A 20,275-nucleotide genomic window follows, 5' to 3' on the forward strand; every position below is an offset into this window, starting at 1 on the left:
TTTATGTAGTTTTATACTATTTATTCCCTCTCTGTTTCATTTTAGATAGTTTCTATTGTGTCTCCAAATTTGTTGATCTTTTCTTCATAAATGTCTAAACTACTATTAATCTTATTCAGTGTATTTTTCATTTCAGGTACCATATTTTTCATCTTTACAGGTTCTCTTTGGTATATTTTACATATTCCATTTTTAAAATCATGATCGTATCTTCCAATGCCTATTTAAATATCTGGAGCATATTATAACATCTGTTTTAACATCCTTTTCAGTTAATTCTATCATCTCGGTTATTTCAATATCTGTTTCTACTGAACAATTTTTCTCTAATGGGTTACGTTTCCCTCCTTTTTCATAATCTAGTGATTTTGACTGACTGCTGGAGTTTGTGAATGTTATGTTCTTGATTGCTAGACTTTATTTTACTCCTTTAAAGAGTATCAGGCTTTATCTGGCAGGTAGTTTACTTTTGTGTTAATCTAATAATTTTGAAACAATTTTTTAAGTGAAAAGGAAATGACCACTTTTAATTTTACAGAAAAATTCTCAAGTTTTTAAAGCTTTTAAAAATTGGAGCTTTCTTTAAATTATCTAATTTCCTTGTGCCTTTAAATCAAGATTTGATTTAGTGTATTAGTTGTATAAAGTAAGGTAAAACAGTGAATTACTGCAAAATGGCTTACTGCATCCAGTTGAAATTATTTTTAACATAGTCCTTGCCAAGCTTTATAGAAGAATGTAAATGGAGATTTAATTTAATACTTGGTAAACTAGTCTTGTTAAACAAATAAACCTTTTAATATGCCATACAACTCCCAGAAAATGAAAAGTACTCTTATACCTGTGCCACAGAGGGTGATTCTATGATGAAATAAATGTTGAACACAATGTTAAGTCAAATAAGCACTGGATTTTAAAAACTATGAACATTGTTTTTAAGAGTTTTTCGGGAGGAGAAGGAGATTGAATTTGGAGTAGCATTTATTCTAGAAAAAATGTTTTTACTCTCAGGGCATAACTCCTCTCCTGTCTCTACTGATTGCCCTGTGTATTCAACAAGTCTCTCCCAGAGGGATCTCTAATAATATCCAACTCCATGTGATCTCTGAGAATTATTTGGCTTACAGCTCCCCTATATTGTTTCTTTCCTTGGGAGGTTTCCTTATCTCACTTGTGGGGTTTCACTCTACACGTGAGCAGGCTGATATTCAGCTAAAGACTCAAGAAGACAAGATATGTATCTATACTCCTTTCCTATACATCTCCTTTCTCTTGGGCACTCAGCTCTGTATATTCCAGCTGCCTTGGCCTTCCTTTGATCTCTGCCTCTTCTGTTCAGCAGGATCTGTCTCTGTTTGGCTTCCCCTGACTGCACCTCATTCTGTAACTCCTCCAGTCAGAAAGCTGTGCAATCTTAGGGCTCCCCTTGTTTGTTTTGTTTTATTCTGGCATAATTTTTCTGCATGTTGTCCAACATGTTAAAATAGTTATTTCCTATATTTTGTCCATTTCTTTTTAGTTTATATTGCGGGAAGATAATTCTGTACTATTTCATTCCATCATGGTCAGAATCTGAAGTTAAAATTGATTCTGTGTTCTATTTTCCATTTCAGACTATGTCCAGCCATGTTGTATAATATATCTTACTAGTGAGTCTACAATAAAATTAAATACCATTGTCACTCAAAATACCAACAGTATGAAAATGCTCCCAAATTTAATTTAAATTGTGACCCATATTTCAAGAAGAAATTAAAGTTGAAAAATCAAAAATTAAAAAACTTTGGGTGATGTCAGCATCGTGGCAGAGTGAGCTTTCCCGTAAACTCTTCCCCCAATAAGATACAACAAAAGGAGCAGTCACAGACCAACAACAGAGTCCTAGACAATGAAAAGCAAGGTTGGCAAGGTCGGAAAGATCCACACTGCCACACATCTGAGAGTGGAACGTGCTGGGCCCCTGGAGGAAGTGGGGAGAGGTAAAGAGAACTCCTCTCCCTCGCTATCAGATCAGCAATCCCAATCCGAGCGGCTCCCAGAAAGGGGGGAGGGACAGCCATCTGCAGGGAAACTGTAGCTCTTTGGGCTCTCTCAGCCAGTGGGAAACTCCCACACAGAGGACTCAGAACTGCTATGGGGTACCATCAACATCTGAGAACCCCAGGAGAGTGGATAACGAGGGGCAAGCAAGAAGCCCCCCATGCCAGGGACCCAGCGGGCAAAAGAGAGAGCTCTCTGCCTCCCCGCAAGCCGGACACTGCAGCTCAGCCAACCGGACCAGACCAATCAGCTGGCAGATCACAGCGAACAGCTAAGGCAGAGTGCAGGGGGCTCAGATTACACAGCCCTTTACCCCCACATGGTGGTGACAAGTGGAAATTGCAGGTCGATATTTCCAGGATGAGGAAAAACAAAGCCAATACAGGAACCACAATGCAAAGGTACATGAAATCACCAGACCAGAAGGAAAATGGCAAGCACCCAGAAACCAACCCTGAAGACACAGAAATCCATAACCTAAATGATAGAGATTTCAAAATATCTATCATAAAAAAAACTCAACAAAATATGAGACAACAAAGACAAACAATTCAATGAGTTTAGGAGTTTCTTCACAAGAGATTGAAATCATAAAGAAAAACCAATCAGTACTGATGGAGATGAAGAACACAATGGAGGAGATAAAGGTGAATATGGAATCTTTAAAGAACAGAGCTGACAATATGGAGGAAAGAATTAGCATTATAGAGGATAGGAATACAGATATGCTCCAGATGGAAGAGGAGAGAGAACTAAGACTAAAAAGAAATGAAGAAAGTCTCCTAGAAATATCTGAATCTATTAGGAAATATAACATAAGACTTATAGGTATTCCTGAGGGAGAAGAGAGGGAAAGAGGAACAGAGAGCCTATTCAAGGAAATAATAGCTGAGAACTTTCCAAATCTGGGGAAGAAGCAGGAAATACCAGTAAGCGAAGCCAACAGATCACCTAAATACGTCAACAGGCAAAGGCCCACTCCACGACATGTAGTGGTAAAGCTGGCCAAAGTCAATGACAAAGAAACAATATTAAGGGCAGCTAGACAAAAACAAAAAATAACACACAAAGGAACTCCCATCAGGCTCTCAGTGGATTTCTGAAGAGAAACTTGACACTCCACCAAACTTGACTGGAATGATATATTCAAAATACTGAAAGAAAAAAACTTTCAGCCAAGAATACTCTACCCAGCAAAAATATCCTTCAAATATGATGGAGAAATAGTAACTTTCCCAGATAAACAAAAGCTAAAGGAGTTCATGGCCACGAGACCCCCACTACAACAAATACTCAAGAAGGCCCTCAGGCCTGAAAAAAAGAAGAGAAAGGGAACACAAAGCCTGGAGCAAGGAGAAAAATAGGTAGACAAACTCAGAAAAATAGTAGATCTTTACCGGATTAGGTTAGCAACCACTTAAATACCAAAATCAAAGATCAAAGGAAGGAATTCACCAAAAATAAATTTAACCTCATCACTGTAAACACACACCCACAACACAAGATAGAATAAGGTATAACAAGAATGACTTAGAAGGGGAAGAGGAAAGTGATTGAATTGACTTAGTATAAGGAAATAGGAGGCCATCAGATAGTGGACTATCTCATACACAAGATGTTTTATACAAACCTCAAGGTAACCACTAAACAAATAATCAAAACAAAATCACATATGATAAACAAAGAGAAAACTAGAAGAGTCATAAGACAGAACAACCAAACTGAATTGGCAGTCCAAGACAAATGGGACAAGAAACAAAGGAAATGCAAAAGAACCGGAAAATAAGTGACAAAACAGCAACATTAAGCCCTCATATATAAATAATTACTCTAAATGTAAATGGATTGAACTCTCCAATCAAAAGATACAGAGTGGATTAAAAAGCAAGACCAACAATATGCTGCCTCCAGGAAACACATCTCAGCTCTAAAGACAAGCAGAGGCTCAGAGTGAAAGGATGGAAGAAAATACTCCAAGCTAATGGCAAACAAAAGAAAGCAGGTGTTGCCATACTCATATCAGACAAAGTAGACTTCAAGATAAAACAGGTTAAGAGAGACAAAGAAGGGAAATATATAATGATAAAAGGGACACTCCACCAAGAAGACATATCACTTATAAATATATATGCACCCAACATAGGAGCATCTATGTACGTAAAGCAACTATTAACAAACATAAAAGGAGACATTAACAACAACACAATAATAGTAGGGGATCTTAATACCCCACTTACACCAATGGATAGATCATCCAGACAAAAAGTCAATAAAAAAATTAAAAAACTTTGCAAGTTAAAGTCCATAGGAATTACTGCTTAAAATAAAATTTTTCTTCCTTGTGAATTAAAGTTCAAGGAAATTCAAGTCTAAAATGTATCCCTCTGAACTTATTCAGCTCAGTTTCAACAAGACATTCTTGATGCCTGGTTGGGTCAGGAGTCATTTTGTAGCAGCCAGAAGCCTCTCTGTCTCTCTGTTTTTGTCTCTCTTTGTCTCTGTCAGTGTATCTGTCTCTCTTTCTGTATGTTTGTCTCTCTCTCTCCTTCTCTGTTTTAGTCCCACGGTAAATTTCATCTTTATCTCACTTCTTAAAGAGTCTAAATAGGACTTACAATATTATAGCACTGACCAGCAGAGGGTGTCACTTGAGTTACTGCTATTGTCTTGCAAGGTTTAGAAGTATGCAATAGTGGTTGCCCAGGTCACCAGGTATCTTAATTTTACCTCTTATCTAGTGTATATTTATAAACATATCTATCTCCATATTTATAACTGTGTCTATAGCTATCCTTTTATTTTCTGCTTCTTTTATCCTTGAAAACAATTGCTGATGCATGAATTCTTTCTAGCGACATAATGTCCACTCTTTCCTGCTCAGGCACTTTAAGTATTTTGGCCCATTGCCTGCTTCTACTGCCTCTTATTGTGGAATTTGCCCTAGTCATGCTTTTTCCCTCACAAGGAATTATTTAATCTAGAGCTAACTTGAGACCATCTGGCAGGGATGAACCTGTAGACAGGGTCAGATTCAGGTTTTGTGGGGTCTGAAGTTTATACAATTTTCAGCATCCTCTTACAAAAAAAAATAATGTGGAAATTCAGTTACAAAACCAGCTATGACCTCTGGTTCTGCTCCTAAGTATAATGCCTTTCAGTGAGTCAGCACAGAGATGGGATGGAAATGCCTGGAATCATGGCTTATGCCAAGATGGCTAACAATACTATGACTTTTTGTCATACTATTGAAAGTGATAATGATCCACATACATATATCCCTCTCAGCTCAAACTAAATGTGTCCCCACTTTAACTTCCCTTTATTTTGGTCCCAAAAATGTCCATGACAACTCCTATCCCACTCATCAATTGGGAAAAAGAAATGGAGAGGTGGTCAGAATCTAAATAAGCAATGGTCATAACTGATTGTGGCTAAATTATCTTACTTTTGTAACTTACAAAACATATAACCATATGAACACATTACTGGGAAGATTTAGAGAACTTTGGAGGGAAACTATACAAGAGGGACCCTGAAGCCTAAGCTTCATTAGCTTGACCATAAAGCCACTTATAGAAAAGTGTTTTCATGAATTCAAGGTTAGCCCCGGCCTTAAAAGAAGAATGAAATCTGAAGCCCCTAATCTAACACTGTGTGACTACTTTTGACACTAACAATTAGAAGTTGAGGCCTCAATACCTTTGTCTAGTTCATGGGCAACTCATGTGCCTAACATTTGAAAGCAGAGAATATTGGTCTCTCCTCTAATATCTACAAGGCCAAGAAGACTCTCTTATGGTGAAATGTTTGCCTTGGCCAATGCTGGTCAGGAAAATCTGCATTTTCATGGTTCAAGATCAAGTCACAGAAATTTGGCCCACCCCGGTGCTAAGGCTGGTTGTAGCTTCACCCGAATTTGTTGCTAGGCTCCACAGAGCAAGCATCTTCTATGACCACTGTTGAGGGCAGTGTGTGACTGGTTCTTCCACAGCAACCTGCGATGCGCTAAGGCCAAAGCTTTTGTAGTGTGTGGTCAGAGTGTAACAGTCACTCCATGCCTTCTACCATTGAGCCTGCAATCTATAGCTTTACTGAAATCTTCACCTTTGCTGAGGCTAGTGTGTCCAATATTTGCTTGCCAGACTACAGTCTCCGTGGTTTTCTTGAAAAACAAGAACTTCTATTCCATTACTGAGTCCAATGGCTGCCAATGGCCCACATCTTTTCTGAGGTTCACCTTTGCATAAAACAAACAGGACTCAAACTCCTACTGCATAAGAACTTGTATATATGGTGGTAATTCTATAAAACATACCACTTGCGTTTGCACAAAATTGCCCTAAATTGCAGAGATTGATTAAGTTCAAAATCCCATGTACTCTAAGGCCTAAACCAGGTGCTTAGGTGACAGTAGTTAAAATCCAACTGAAAAAACTAGGCTTGTATCCCAGGATAAGCCTGTGTGAATCATGAAGCTTGAAATGCCATATCCACACAATGGGCCCAATGCTAGGCATGAACCTGAGAAGAGGATTTCCAGTTATTTTTTTTTGAACCTAAATATCTGTTGTGTAGGTAAAGCTTAGTATTAAATATATTAATATTGGAGACATAATGCCAGGGTTGGAATCCTTGCTCTGCCATTTACTAGGTATGTGACTTTGGGCAATTTACTTCCCCTCTCTATGCTTCAAGTTCCTCATCATTAAAATGAGGACAACACTATGATATAGTAACACTATATGATAACACAGGATAACGTTATGATATAATGTTGTTATAAAGATTAAATAAGTTCATATATAAAGCACGTGCTTTATAAGTGCTTATTAAGCATACATACACACATACATACATTAATTAATTAATCAATAAAAGCTTATTTCTCAAAGTCCACAGTCTAATGCCCCCAATGAAATGAATTCAACCTCCAAACTCCACCTCCTTCACTGCCATCACCAACACCATGGAGCCTTTACCATTAAGTTTACCACATGGAACACCTATCCCAATCCTTCTGGCCCATGCTGCATGCTCAATGATTGGCATCCCTCTTCCTTTTGTTAATTCTGAACAAATTGAGAAATAAAATAAAGTAAGGCAGTGAGGCTAAAATACCAATTTTATTACTCATGAGGCATGGCTTATATTTGTGGTCTTGTGTGCTTTCTGATACTGAACCTCAAATTTAAGCAACTTGCCCACTTAACTTGATTGTCCCAAACTGGACCAGGTCTCTCTATATGTGTTTCATGTATTTGGGGGTGTGTGTGTGTGTGTGTGTGTGTGTGTGTGTTCCTCCACCCTGTAAAACTTAAGAAGAAATAGAGCAGAATATCTATCCCTGCAGGCACCTTACATCCAAGAATAACGGAAGAAGAAATGGCTTGACTATTTGTCTCCAATTTCTTCTTCTAAACTCACCAATCAGGTAATTCCTCACTATTGGAGAAGAAAGAAGTAAGAGGATGGGAAGACATCAGAGGTATTAGGCCAATAGAAGCCAGTCAGCCATCGCCATTGAAACACTGGATCACAAAACACATCCAAATTCAGTGGCTAAAAGCATGATTATTTATTCTTACCAATCTGAAGCTCAAATGAGTATTAGATGATCTAGGCTGGGCTCACCTGGGCGACTCTGACTCAACATACAGATTTGGCTATTCTGGCTGGGGTGACTCTATCAAATGTGTATTTATTCTGGGGCCCAGGCTAAAGGGGTAGCAGAGACAAAGAAAATTCTTCTCAAGATGATGGCAGAAGCACAAGTGAGAAAAAGTGGAGGCACACAAGGCCTCTTAAGACCTAGACTCAGATCGGATACACTCTCACCTCCACCCACATTCTGTTTGACAAAACAAGTCACATGACTAAGCCCAGAATCAAGAGGTGGGAATACATTGCACCCACAATGAGGCCTCAGAAACAAGGAGGCAGAGAAAAGTGAAGAATTGGGGCCAGGGATTCGATCCACCTCAAGTCCCTAATCAAAACATTTAGCATGCTAAGCAAGATACCTAGTGTCGATTTGTATATTAAATACAGTTTATGACACATACCCCACTTTGGAAACCCTTGCTCTAAACAAAAAGGTCTAAAACTCTTTTTCTAAAAAAAGAAAAACAAACACTGACATCCTTGCCTGAATTAATGATACCTAGTATATAGTAGATGCTCAATAATTATTTGACGAATAAAAAAATGAAAGAATGAATGAATGAATGATGAATAGTTGCATGCCTTGAACGTTACTTAAACTCACTAAGTGCCATATTTTAAGTATAGTTATGAATAATTAGCTATTAAAAATGGTCATGAATAAAGAATCTTTTGTTATTATTAATTCATGGGTTTGTGCATTGATTTTATAGGTGCTTTTGACAGTGGCTTTTTTTTTTTAATTTCTATAGTATCTCAAACTTTGCCTTTGTGTTTCAAAGTTTGTTTTTCTGTACTAAACTATCCAATTGATCACCTTTAAAAATACTCTCTGGGGACCGGCCTGGTGGTGTAGTGGTTAGGTTTGCACGCTGTACTTCAGCGACCCAGGGTTTGCAAATTCGAATCCAGGGTGCAGACCTACACACCGCTTATCAAGCCATGCTGTGGTGGTGTCCTGTCTACAGAATAGAGGAAGATGGGCACGGAAGTTGTTAGCTCAGGGCTAATCTTCCTCAGTAAGAAGAAGAAGGTTGGCAAGGTATGTTAGCTCAGGGCTGATCTTCCTCACCAAAAAATAAAAAAATACTCTCTGGCCTTCTGCAACTTTCAGGCTTTCCTTTTTCTCCTTAGTCTTTTGTTTAGGACTCTGAAATTTAATGATACAGCTTTGAAATGAGAATAAGTGGCCAAAAACAGAAAGCCATAGAGCTATAGGAACTTGCATTCAAATAGAGATTAAATCTGGATTTCATGTTATTGTGGTTTATTTTTAAAATAAAAATGATAAAAAATCTATTGTAACCTAAAAGGGTAAGATAAATATTGTGACAACATAAATGTCAACTGTGGCTGAAGATTGAATTAGAAGTCCCATGTTTTTAATAAATTTGCATATATGTGGTAAAACTAAAAAGCAATTTTGAGCAAACCTCAGAATATATGAAAGCATAAGAATGTAAATGACATCAAAGCACCTAGATTGGAAGATCAGCACAGTTTTGAATCATTGAATTTCCTAAGCATTTATTGAGTACATGCTATAATCACAACATTGGGCCAATCCCCCATGGGTGTATAAAGATGGAAACATCACACTACGGTGGACTTTGCAGAGCTCCACCGCTTACTCATTGCCTCCGTCACTCAGTTGGGTTTGTTGAGTTTCAGTTATCTCATCCATAAAAGAAGAGAAATTAGGTTTGTGTGTTTGCTTTGTTTTAGAGCAAAGCCACTAACAAGCTCCTTTAATTTGCACAAAATATCTCATCGTCCCAACTTACATTTGAGGAAACTGAGAAATTGAATATAAAACATGTAAGGTCATCAAGAAAATAATACCCTGAAGGAAGGAGACCAGATATGTAAATACAGGCTCTGAAGTCAGCCCAGGTGCAAATCAAGATGGTCATGTATTAGATCCGAGAAATTACTGTGTTATGCTTCTGTATCTCCTCATGGAAAATGGTGTAATGAAATTTTCTACATCATGATGATATGAGAAATGAAAAGGAAACACAAGTGCTTAGGACAGTCACTGATACATATTATGTGCTCAATACGTTTGACTACGATGGGGGAGTGAAATCCCCACTTGTCTTCCCTGACCCCATAGTCCATGCTGCTTCCAGATGTGCTCAGGGTTGGAAGGGTGATTAAACAAAATTACCCAAGGCATTTACTTTCACAATATTTCACAAGCCATAAGTACTCAACGAACTTGTATTTATTTATTAAATAAATAGATGAAGCTCTTACTCTTTGGGAACTTAGTGGGGAAATACAAACACCTATTTGCATCCTTTCTTTAAATTTTAATTCTTCCAAGTCACAGTGATATTCAGATTCAGCTTGTGAGCAAAACAGGAAATGCTGCCCTACTGTTTAACAGTTCATCATTATCTCATTCACATCTGAATTTCCTAACCTGACCACCCCTCTTGTTCACTAGCTGTGGTTCTGACTGACTTTAGCTAATTTTACATTGACTGAAAGAAACATCAGGAAGCCTTCTCTGAAAAGATCTAATAAGTAGGAAATGACTGACTTAACAAGTTGAATGGAGAATACCCAAATCAGTTTAAAGCAACAACTCTTTGTCAGGACTTACTTTGTACCAGGCAGTATGGTAGGTGCTGGGCTATAGCAAAACTAAGGCAGAGTGGTGTCTTTCCTCTTGAGGCAGTCTGGGGTGATGATCTGGGGGGAGAAAGAGGCAAGGATAAAAAGGTGGTGCATTTCAACATGGAAAACCCAAGGTGTTCATAACCCAAGGTTTTATCAGCACCTTATAGAGGATAGGCCTTCTTAATCGGATAAGAACCAGTATTTGGTCAATTCATCAAAAATGTTTTATTAATGTGAGGAAATGATGTAATACACATATAGCTTGCACACACATTTTAACTTGAAACTATAAATGTACACAAATTCACCAGTCTTGTGTTGTAGACCGAAGGCCTTTTCTTAGAGTCCAGATTCCTGCTGGAGTTCTATCTCTTTGCAGTATAAGCCACACCCACAGTGAATCACCTGTAATTTCCAATCTAACTTTCTTTAAAATGAATCAAAATGTGAAGACACATTCAAAACAATATGTATATAGAATCTAATTAGATTTTTAAAATATTTTTCTGTATTTTATAGTTGTCTCATTAATACATATTTCATATTTTTAATCAACTCTCCTTTTATGAGTCATTCCAAAATATTCAGGTTAGTTTTCAAAGAAATGATGACTCTCAAGGGTTTGTTCTTGTAGTTGTTTGTTTGTTTTATTTTTTGTTGGTAGCTGGTTGGTTGGTTGGCAGGTTCATTCGTTTTCTGGAATTCTGCAGGATAAACTCAAAGACTAAGAGCTTGTTAGACTTCTAGAAGCTCTGGGGAATCTAACACAGAAGCTCTAGAAAACTGACTCAAAGAGCAACAAAGTGCACCTGGTCCAGAGGATAGGATTTTGGATGCACATCTAGGCCCTATCAAAGCAGAACTGCTCCAGTTTATGTGTGTAAAAGTGGGCATAGGAGAAGGCCATTGTTTTTCCCAGATGACCTGCCCATTTATTCTTATGTTATAATCAACAACTATCTATCTCCTTGTGGGAATCTTGGAGCCCGGAAGCTTGAACCTCCATCTGTCATCTGTTTATATAGCCTTTATTGCTCCACTCTTCTCCTGATTACACTGACCTCCTTCAAGGCCCAGTGTGATTTGCTCACCTGATGTCTCTCTATGACTTTTCAGTTTATTTGCCACTTTTCACATAATTTTATGCAAGAACTTACTCATATTCATATTCCATTAATTTATATAACACTGAATTGCATCATTAAATGGTTATAATAACAAGTAGAACTGGTATAAGCAGGCTGGGGATAAACAGAATTGACCCCTGGTATGCATCCATATCAAAGCTGGGAGCAAAAGATACGTGGGGGCAACAGAGAAGCCAGCAGTGAAACACAGTTAAGGTTAATCTGCAGAATGAATAATGTGGAGCTTTCTTGGAGGTTGTATTAGCTTCCTGAAGCTACTGTAACAAATTACAGTAGTCACCTCCCATCTGTGGGGAATAAGTTTCAAGACCCCCAGTGGATGCCTGAAACTGAGGATGGTACCAAATCCTATATATATTATATTTTTTCCTAGACATACACACCTATGATAAAATTTAATTTATAAATTAGGGATAGTAAGAGATTAACAACAATAACTAAAGATAAAATGGAAAAATTATAATATGCTATAATAAAAGTTATGTGAGTGTGATCTCTCTCTCAAAATATCTTATTGTACTGTACTCATCCTTCTTATGATGACATGAGATGATACAATGCCTACATGATGAGATGAGGTGAGGCAAATGACGTAGGCATTGTGATGTAGCATTAGGCTTCTATTGACCTTCTTTTTTTTTTTTTAATATAAATTTTTTGTTTATTGCAGTAACATTGGTTTATAACATTGTAAAAATTTCAGGTGTACATCATTGTACTTCAATTTCTGCATGGACTACATCATGTTCACCACCAAAATACCAATTACAACCCATCACCACACATGTACTGAATTATCCCTTTCACCCTCCTCCCTCCCCCCTTCCCCTCTGGTAACCACCAATCCAATCTCTGTCCCTATGTGTTTCTTTATTGTTGTTATTATCTACTACTTAATGAAGGAAATCATACGGTATTTGACCTTCTCCCTCTGACTTATTTCACTTTGCATTATACCCTCAATGTCCATCCATGTTGTCACAAGTGGCTGGATTTCATCGTTTCTTATGGCTGAGTAGTATTCCATTGTGTATATATACCACAGCTTCTTTATCCATTCGTCCCTTGATGGGCACTTAGGTTGCTTCCAAGTCTTGGCTATTGTGAATAACGCTGCAATGAACACAGGGGTGCATGTACCTTTGCAAATTGGTGTTTTCAACCTTCTGACTATAGGTCAGAAGGAGGATCATTGAGCCATGATGATGTAAATGGTTGGAGGTTAGGAGCAGACAATGTCTGTGCTTGACCTTAGGCAACTGAAACCATGGAAAGTCAAACCACGGATAAGGGAGGACTACTGTACCACAAACTAGGTGGCTTAAAATACCAGAAATCTATTCTTTCACAGTTCTGGAGGCCAGAAGTACGAAGTCAAGTTTTCAGTGGAGTCATAATCCCTCTGGTGGCTCTAGAGGAGAATTATTCCCTCCTTGCCTCTTTCAGCTCCTGGTTGCTCTGGGCAATCCTTGGCTTCCATGGATTGTGGCACATCATCCCAATCTCTGCTTCCATGTTCACAACCTCCTCTCCTCTGTCTTCTCTTCTGTGTGTCTCAAATCTCCCTCTTCCTTTCTCTTGTAAAGACACTTATCACTGGATTTGGGGCCCATCTGGATAATCTAAGATAATCCTCACCTCAAGATCTTTAATGCAATCATATCTGCAAAGTCTTTTTTCCGAATAAGGTAATATTCATAGGATTCACAGAATTGATGTGGACATATCTTTTGAGAGGCCCTCATTCAGCCTACCACAGAGGTCTCCTACTGTAAAAAGAATTCTTCACATTGCTCTACTCCTCTGTTTAAAACATTTCAAAGGCTTTAACCTTGTTTACTCTGGCCGATATATGTGCCCCTACCTACCTTTCTGACCTCCTCCCACATTCTCTTTGTCACTCAACACACTTCTTCCTACTCTTCAAACATCGTATTTATTCCTACCTCCAGGACATTTGCCCTTGCTCTTCTTCTTTCCTGGAATCTTCTTCCAAATACTTTCACATAGCTAGCTCCTTCTCAGCATGTTGGTCTCAGCTTAACGTCACCCCTCAGGAGACCTTCTGTGATGGTTTTGTATCAGTTAGATACCAACAGGAAATAGATGACACACTAAAAACAGGATAATTTGAGGATTTATTTTCAAGGAGACTATTTATAAACATATGGGTGTGGAGAAACCACTAGAGATAGTTCAGGATCTCAAAGTAGTAGAAGTTACCAGAAACCAAAATGAAGGACAATAGTGTAGAGTCCAAGGAACAGTGACCTTTAGACAGGGACAGAGCAAGTCCAAGTTCACCTTGCAGGAGAGAGCAGAGGAAATAAATACTCTGACTTCACTTTCTTCCCATCTTCAATCTCTATTGGAGTCCAAATAATCAACAAACCTGAGGGCACCAATCAATGCAGTCTCCCTGAGTCAGCTTCCTTCCAAAGTAGAGAATAGAGAAAGGTAGAGAGTCAATGTGGAGGGCAAATGAAAGACATCTGGCACATTCTGTTTTAGTATTCCATCCTTAGTCACTTTTTATCATGCCTCCCTCTTTCCTTTCTTTCACAACACATTACGACATGAAATTATGCTGTTTTGTTGTTTGTCTTTCTATCCCACACCAACATGTAAGCTCTATGAGGCTGAGGATTTCTATATATTATTCATTGCTGTATTCCTTTCGCCTAGAATTGTGCATGGTATACATTAAGTATTTGATAAATATTTTATTAGAGTACAAATAAATCAATTCATATATGTATTAGTCAGTGTTCTGCCGAGAAACAAAACCAATAGGTTGTGTATATATAGAAACAAATTTATTTTAAGGAATTAGCTCAAGTGATTATGGAGGCTGGCAAGTATAAAATCTGTAGTTCAAGTCCAAAGGATGTCTGTTGGCAGAATTCTCTCTTGCTCAGGGGAGGTCAGTCTTTTGTTCTATTAAGTCTTCCAACTGATTGGATGAGGTCCAATCACATTTTGGAGGGCAATCTGCTTTACTCAAAGTCCACCAATTAAAATGTTAATCACATTCAAAAACACCCTCACCGAAATATCCAGAATAATGTTTGACCACATAGCTAGGTAACATAGCCCAGCCAAGTTGACACATAAAATTAATCATCACAATATCACACTACATTAACAAGCTGTTCCATTCCAGCTAGTTTTTCTATTTTTAGATCCCTGAGAAATATGAAAGTCATGTCTTCTAATCCCAGGTTTACACATATTGACTGGAACTCAGATAAATAAATGGCATATCCTGTGGTAACCAAATAAATAATTCAATAATAACTTCAGAATCAGGACTGTCTGTACATTATCACCACTAATAGGAACATTTTTGAGTATTTATTATGTGCTTGTTACATGTATTATCTCATACATTGCTTCATCCCTTCCAGAAGGTATTATAAGTATCTTTGCTTTCTAGATGTGGTAAATAAGGCTTAGCATGATTAAGTAAGCTGTGCGAGATGAACTGGTTAATTACTTCTTCTACCTAAAAATCTGTGTCTGATCCACCAGCTATGGAACTAGTTATCTCAAGAGATGGAGCTCCTAAAACTAAAAAGTAAAAAGTACATTGAAGAAATGATAGACAAATGTTATGGAAAGTTACCTTTTCTTCTGCTATCATATCCCTGGTTGAACCAAAGACCCAACCTGATGTTGTAAGTCTCAGCTTTCTCTGTAGTGACTTTTACTAGGAACTTTCACAATATACCAATGTGTTGAAGCACACACAGAAGAATGTTGATCTTTTACCTCCTGATTATGCCGCTGAAAAGCAGACTTCTCAACTTTCTCTTGGGAACTCGGGCACTGTCTGATGAACCTCTGAGTATCAGTGAACAATGATTTAGATTTAGAAGCCAAATAATACTAACACTAGTTGTTAAGTAGCCATAAAGAAGTAAGCATACTACAAAGGGGTGAATTAGTCACAACCCCAGCCACTCTCACAATTAAAATAAATTCTCACTACAGCGTGTCTAGAGATATAGCTTTAGTATTGTCAGAGGCAGGAAGAAAACTGAAGACAAAGAAGCAACAATTAATGAATATTCTTCTTTGACTAAGAATGCAAAAAAAAAAAAAAAGCTGACTACTAGTGTTTAGGGCTAGGAAATGTTTTTCATTATTTACTTATTTATAAATAATCTAATTTTTTCTAAATGATATTTGAAGCAACTTATAGTGCAATGATATATGGGAGAGACGATTAAAATCTCAGGAGCAAGGAATAGAAAGTTAAAAGAAGTGGATAAAAAAGAACCTTGTTCAGGCTCAGCATAGATTAAGAAATTTTAATGAAGTGATTTTAATTAAGAAATCTTTCCTGTTTATACTTGTACTAGTCTGCCCAGGCTGCCATATCAAAATACCAAAGGCTGGGTGGCTTAAACAACAGAAGTTTATTTCGTGCAGTTCTGGAGGCTGGAAGTCCCAGATCAAAGTCTGGAGGGGTTGGTTTCTGATGAGAGCTCTCTTCCTGACTTGCAGATGGCCACTCTGTCCACACATTGCCTTTCCTCTGAGCAGGCGCAGAGGATCTGTGAGAGCGAGATCTCTCTACTCCTTTTCTTCCAGGGCCACCAATTCTATAGGATTAAGGCCCCACACTTATGACCTCGTTTAACCTTTATTTTCTCCTGAAGGCCTTATTCCAAACATAGTCACATTAGTGGTTAAGACTTCAGTGTATAAATTGGGGGCAGTGGGGACACAATTCAGTCCGTAGCAATACTTTTAACATTTAACTGTGAAATTTATCATTATCCGTTAGTCCTGTGCTCCTTGAAAATTCAGGTCAGGCTCAGTCTTTCGTGGTCAGCTTTGCACCCTGATCCATGACATCCCAGCTCTGGTTTTAGGGCCCCTTCAGTGGGCATCCTGAATCCATGGCTTATTCCTCTCAGAGCATTAGCTCGTTGTGTCTTCTTTCCTAGTAACCTAGTCTACAATAGATTATGAGGTTCTGGTAGCATGGACTGTGTCTCAAGTGTCTTAAAGTCATTCACTCAGGCAGTTACTTAGTAACCAAACATGCATTGACTTCCACTTACAGGCCAGGGACTATCCCTCAGATAAAATCATCACCAAGTCTTTTATATCCCCTGCATTCATGGTGCTTACATATTTTTTTTTTTATTGTGGCAACATTGGTTTATAGCATTATATAAATTTCGGGTGTATATAATTATATTTCGATTTCTGTGTAGATTACTCCATGTTCACCACTCAAAGACTAATTACAATCCATCAACATACACATGTGCCTAATCACCCCTTTCACCCTCCTCCCCCAACCTTCCCCTCTGATAACCACCAATCCAATCTCTATCTCTATGTGTTTGTTTGTTGTCTTTTATATCTTCTGAGTGGTTGCTTACATTTTGAAGAGTGGAGGTGGTACAAATGAATACCAGTCAAAAACAATTAAACTGACAGGAAACATTTTTGCTCAGTAATTTCAATGAAGTCATTAAATTAGTGACTGTGACAAAGAGCAATGGGGCTTTTTGCAACAGTAATGAAAGAACTCTTTGATGTGAAATTGCATTTTAGCTGAAATCTAAATACGAGAAAGCAACTACCCCTGCAAGTTGCTGTTTCTTTATGTTCCCAGAAGAGGAAAGAATACGTACAAGGCCCTAACATGGGCAACAATTTGCTGCATTGGAGAAAGTGACCAAAGATTTGGTGGCTAATCAAGTTGAGATAGGCAAAACCAGCAGCAAGTGAAGGTGGAGAAGTAATCAAGGGCCAGGTCACAGAAAGCATGAGACACAGAGTCTGGTGCACAACAGGAGCTTATAAACAAGTGCTAAACATATAAAAATGTCAAAGTGAGGGATCAGTGTGGACAAACAAAGGGTATACCAGCCAAGGATGGAGACATAGTACTAAGCGCAACACCATCTAGGGCCCATGACATAGGAGGCACTCAACGAATGTCAGTTGTTCTTCCTTCTTCCCTACCTTCAGCCACACACACCCTGCTCTGTGCATTCTTGCCCTTCAGAGTTAGATGCCATATTTCTCTATACGCATACTTTTGGGTAGAAGACAAAAAGCAGTTGTCATTTTCCTAAGAAAGCACACTATTCCTTAAAAAAAAAAAAAAAACAACTTTCTAACTCTTAAGCCCTATCAGACCCTCTCTGTTAATTTAATTAAACTAATAAGCACCGAATATCTATTATGCTTAAAAGACTTTGCTGTTTGCTATAAGAGTTGCAAAGATGAACAAACCACAGTTCCCGTTTTCAAGGAATTGACCACACCTGGCAAAAACTTCTACTTCCAGTAACTATACCAATTCATAGGGTTCAATAAAGACCTGTTACATGGCAACTGACTGGAGGGTGTATATGCCAATTTGGAGATGTCATGAAACAACAGGCCTCTACCAAATATCCCAGAACAGATCTCAGTGTCTGACACAAGGAAAGTTCCTAATAAATGGGAGATGAGAGAATAGTACATGAACTCCCCACCAAGACACCTTTCAAAGGTCCATATTAGTATGTGTACCAGTAACTTCTGGCTGTTTTCAAATTATGTGTCTGGGTCAATTTTCTTTTCCAAAAATTGCACATAAAAAGAATTTAGGTGGAGTAATAGCTCTGGTTATTAAATGATAGCTCTATGAGGCTAATAACAATTGACATTATATAATTTATCAAATAAGCAGTTAGTCAAAACACACTGACCAGAAGTGCAATATATTTGATTTCTTCATTGAAACTCAATAATTACAATTACACGTGAAAACTAATGGGATTGCTAGACACTTTCTTTTAATATATACAAAGAAAATTGAGATTCTAAAATTTCCTTCTTCAAAGTCTCTATAACAATTTTGTTCACGTAGCTGTAATTTTGCCATTAGTATTTTTCTGAAGGCTGATTTTGGCGTAGCTTGGTTTAGACTATGATGTTTATACATTATAAAATAGGCATGTTTCTCAGGGACATAAACCTAGGCTGCAAGATATCATTGTGGCTATGTTAATAGAGAAATCAACACTATAATTAATTAGATCTGGTAGTGCCACCAGCTGGCTCACCTGACCCCACAAAACTGGTTCCAAGAATCTCTCCTAGTCAAAGTCCTATTCTTGCTCATTATCTCCATTATCTTCTTTCAGCTGAGCAGAGGTGGAAGTCAGGAGCCCTTCGCCTCCAACAAGTGTGCACGTCAATATGCTGGCTATGTTCCTTGTGGGTAGTTTAGAACTAAAAAGATCTATCCTCTTTGATTTTGAAGTCCTTAAGAGATCACAGCACTATTCTAAATACTTTATCTTCTTTGATCCTCACAACTGCCATGGTGGTTAGACTGAACACGAAATCATATGCCATTTTACAGATGAGGATGAAATTCTGAGGGGCCTAGTAATTGGAACTAGCAGATTGCTCTAGAGGGCTTACACAATGGATTTTGAGAATCTCTATTTTCAAACAAAAATCCCTATTTTCACTCTTGGCAACATCAATTCTTTATTCTCCCCAATTGCACAGCTTCACGCAGAGACTTACTTTTATTCCCTCTGAGGGAGGACCTCTCGGCCATCACTTAATTATAAATCCTGCACATGACCCCATTTCAAAAGCCTGGCAAACTGTAGTCATTTTAAAGTCCAGTGGCAGGTATTAACTTAGAAACCCTCATGAGTGATGGGGAAAGAAACTATTAAAATGAGAAAATAGAGAGAAAAGTTAAAGTGAAAAAAGGTTCTTATATCAGCTTCCCCCAGAAAAATGCTTTGGTTATTACATAAAAGAAGAGGCAGTCTGCTGTTGGTGCAGAATAATATAGGAGGGATACTAAGGAAATTGGTGAAAAGAAACATTAGGATTTCCAGGACAGTTGGCTACACATACCTTTAAATTATTACGGGAAAGATCTTCTTTCATTTTTACAAAAGATAATGCCACTTAAATGTCTTTATAATATAAATTTATATAAATGTTTTAATTTTAAATTTTTTAATTTTTCAATTTTAAAAACAGTATCATAAAATAATTAAAATTATTTGAAAAACAAGGAAGAAAGTAATCCCTTATATTCCCCTCACCCAAACATGGTTGTTTTCATGTTTATATTCCTTTTTTGTCTTTGTATACAAAAACATATTTTTTAATATAATACTTTTTTAAATGGTCATGAAATATTTGTTCGGTCTATGCTTCAGAAAGTTCAGTTAAATAATGAAATAAATTGTTTATCTTGTCTCAATTAGAGTCACTTACTTTACAACTGACTCAGCATTTTATCCATGGTAGAAAAAAGTGAAGTTTCTTATACTGAGTGGAGGGAGGGAGGAATTGGCATTCTGCCAGGGTGGTTGTTTGGTGATTGTCCACTGGGTCTAGGAGGAAGCTAACCAATTCTGAGTGCTTATCATGAGCCAAGAGTTGAGCTAAGATAAACATTTGAGCGGGTATGCATGCATGAGTTATTTCACATACTGCAGATCTGTCCTATTAACCCCATTTGGTCATCTTAAATCGTATTTGTGAATATGTCATACTGATAAACATTTTCCTTATGAAAATATCCTTCATGAGAAAAATAAGACTCAAAAGTCATCCATTTAAGGCCAAAGAGTTTGATCTGGAAGAGCATGAGACTCTGTCTTGGGAGGATATGCACTTCTAGTGAAACAAACCCAATAACAATCACGCCAATAATAGCCTTCTCATCGGTGTCCTGTCTTGTGCATGATTCTTAACCTCACTGTAGTTCTAGCCTTAAACAGAACAAGTCCTGAATCTCAGGACAC

Source organism: Ceratotherium simum, chromosome 8, assembly GCF_057802395.1.
Source record: "Ceratotherium simum simum isolate JZ-2026a chromosome 8, ASM5780239v1, whole genome shotgun sequence".
NCBI lineage: Eukaryota > Metazoa > Chordata > Mammalia > Perissodactyla > Rhinocerotidae > Ceratotherium > Ceratotherium simum.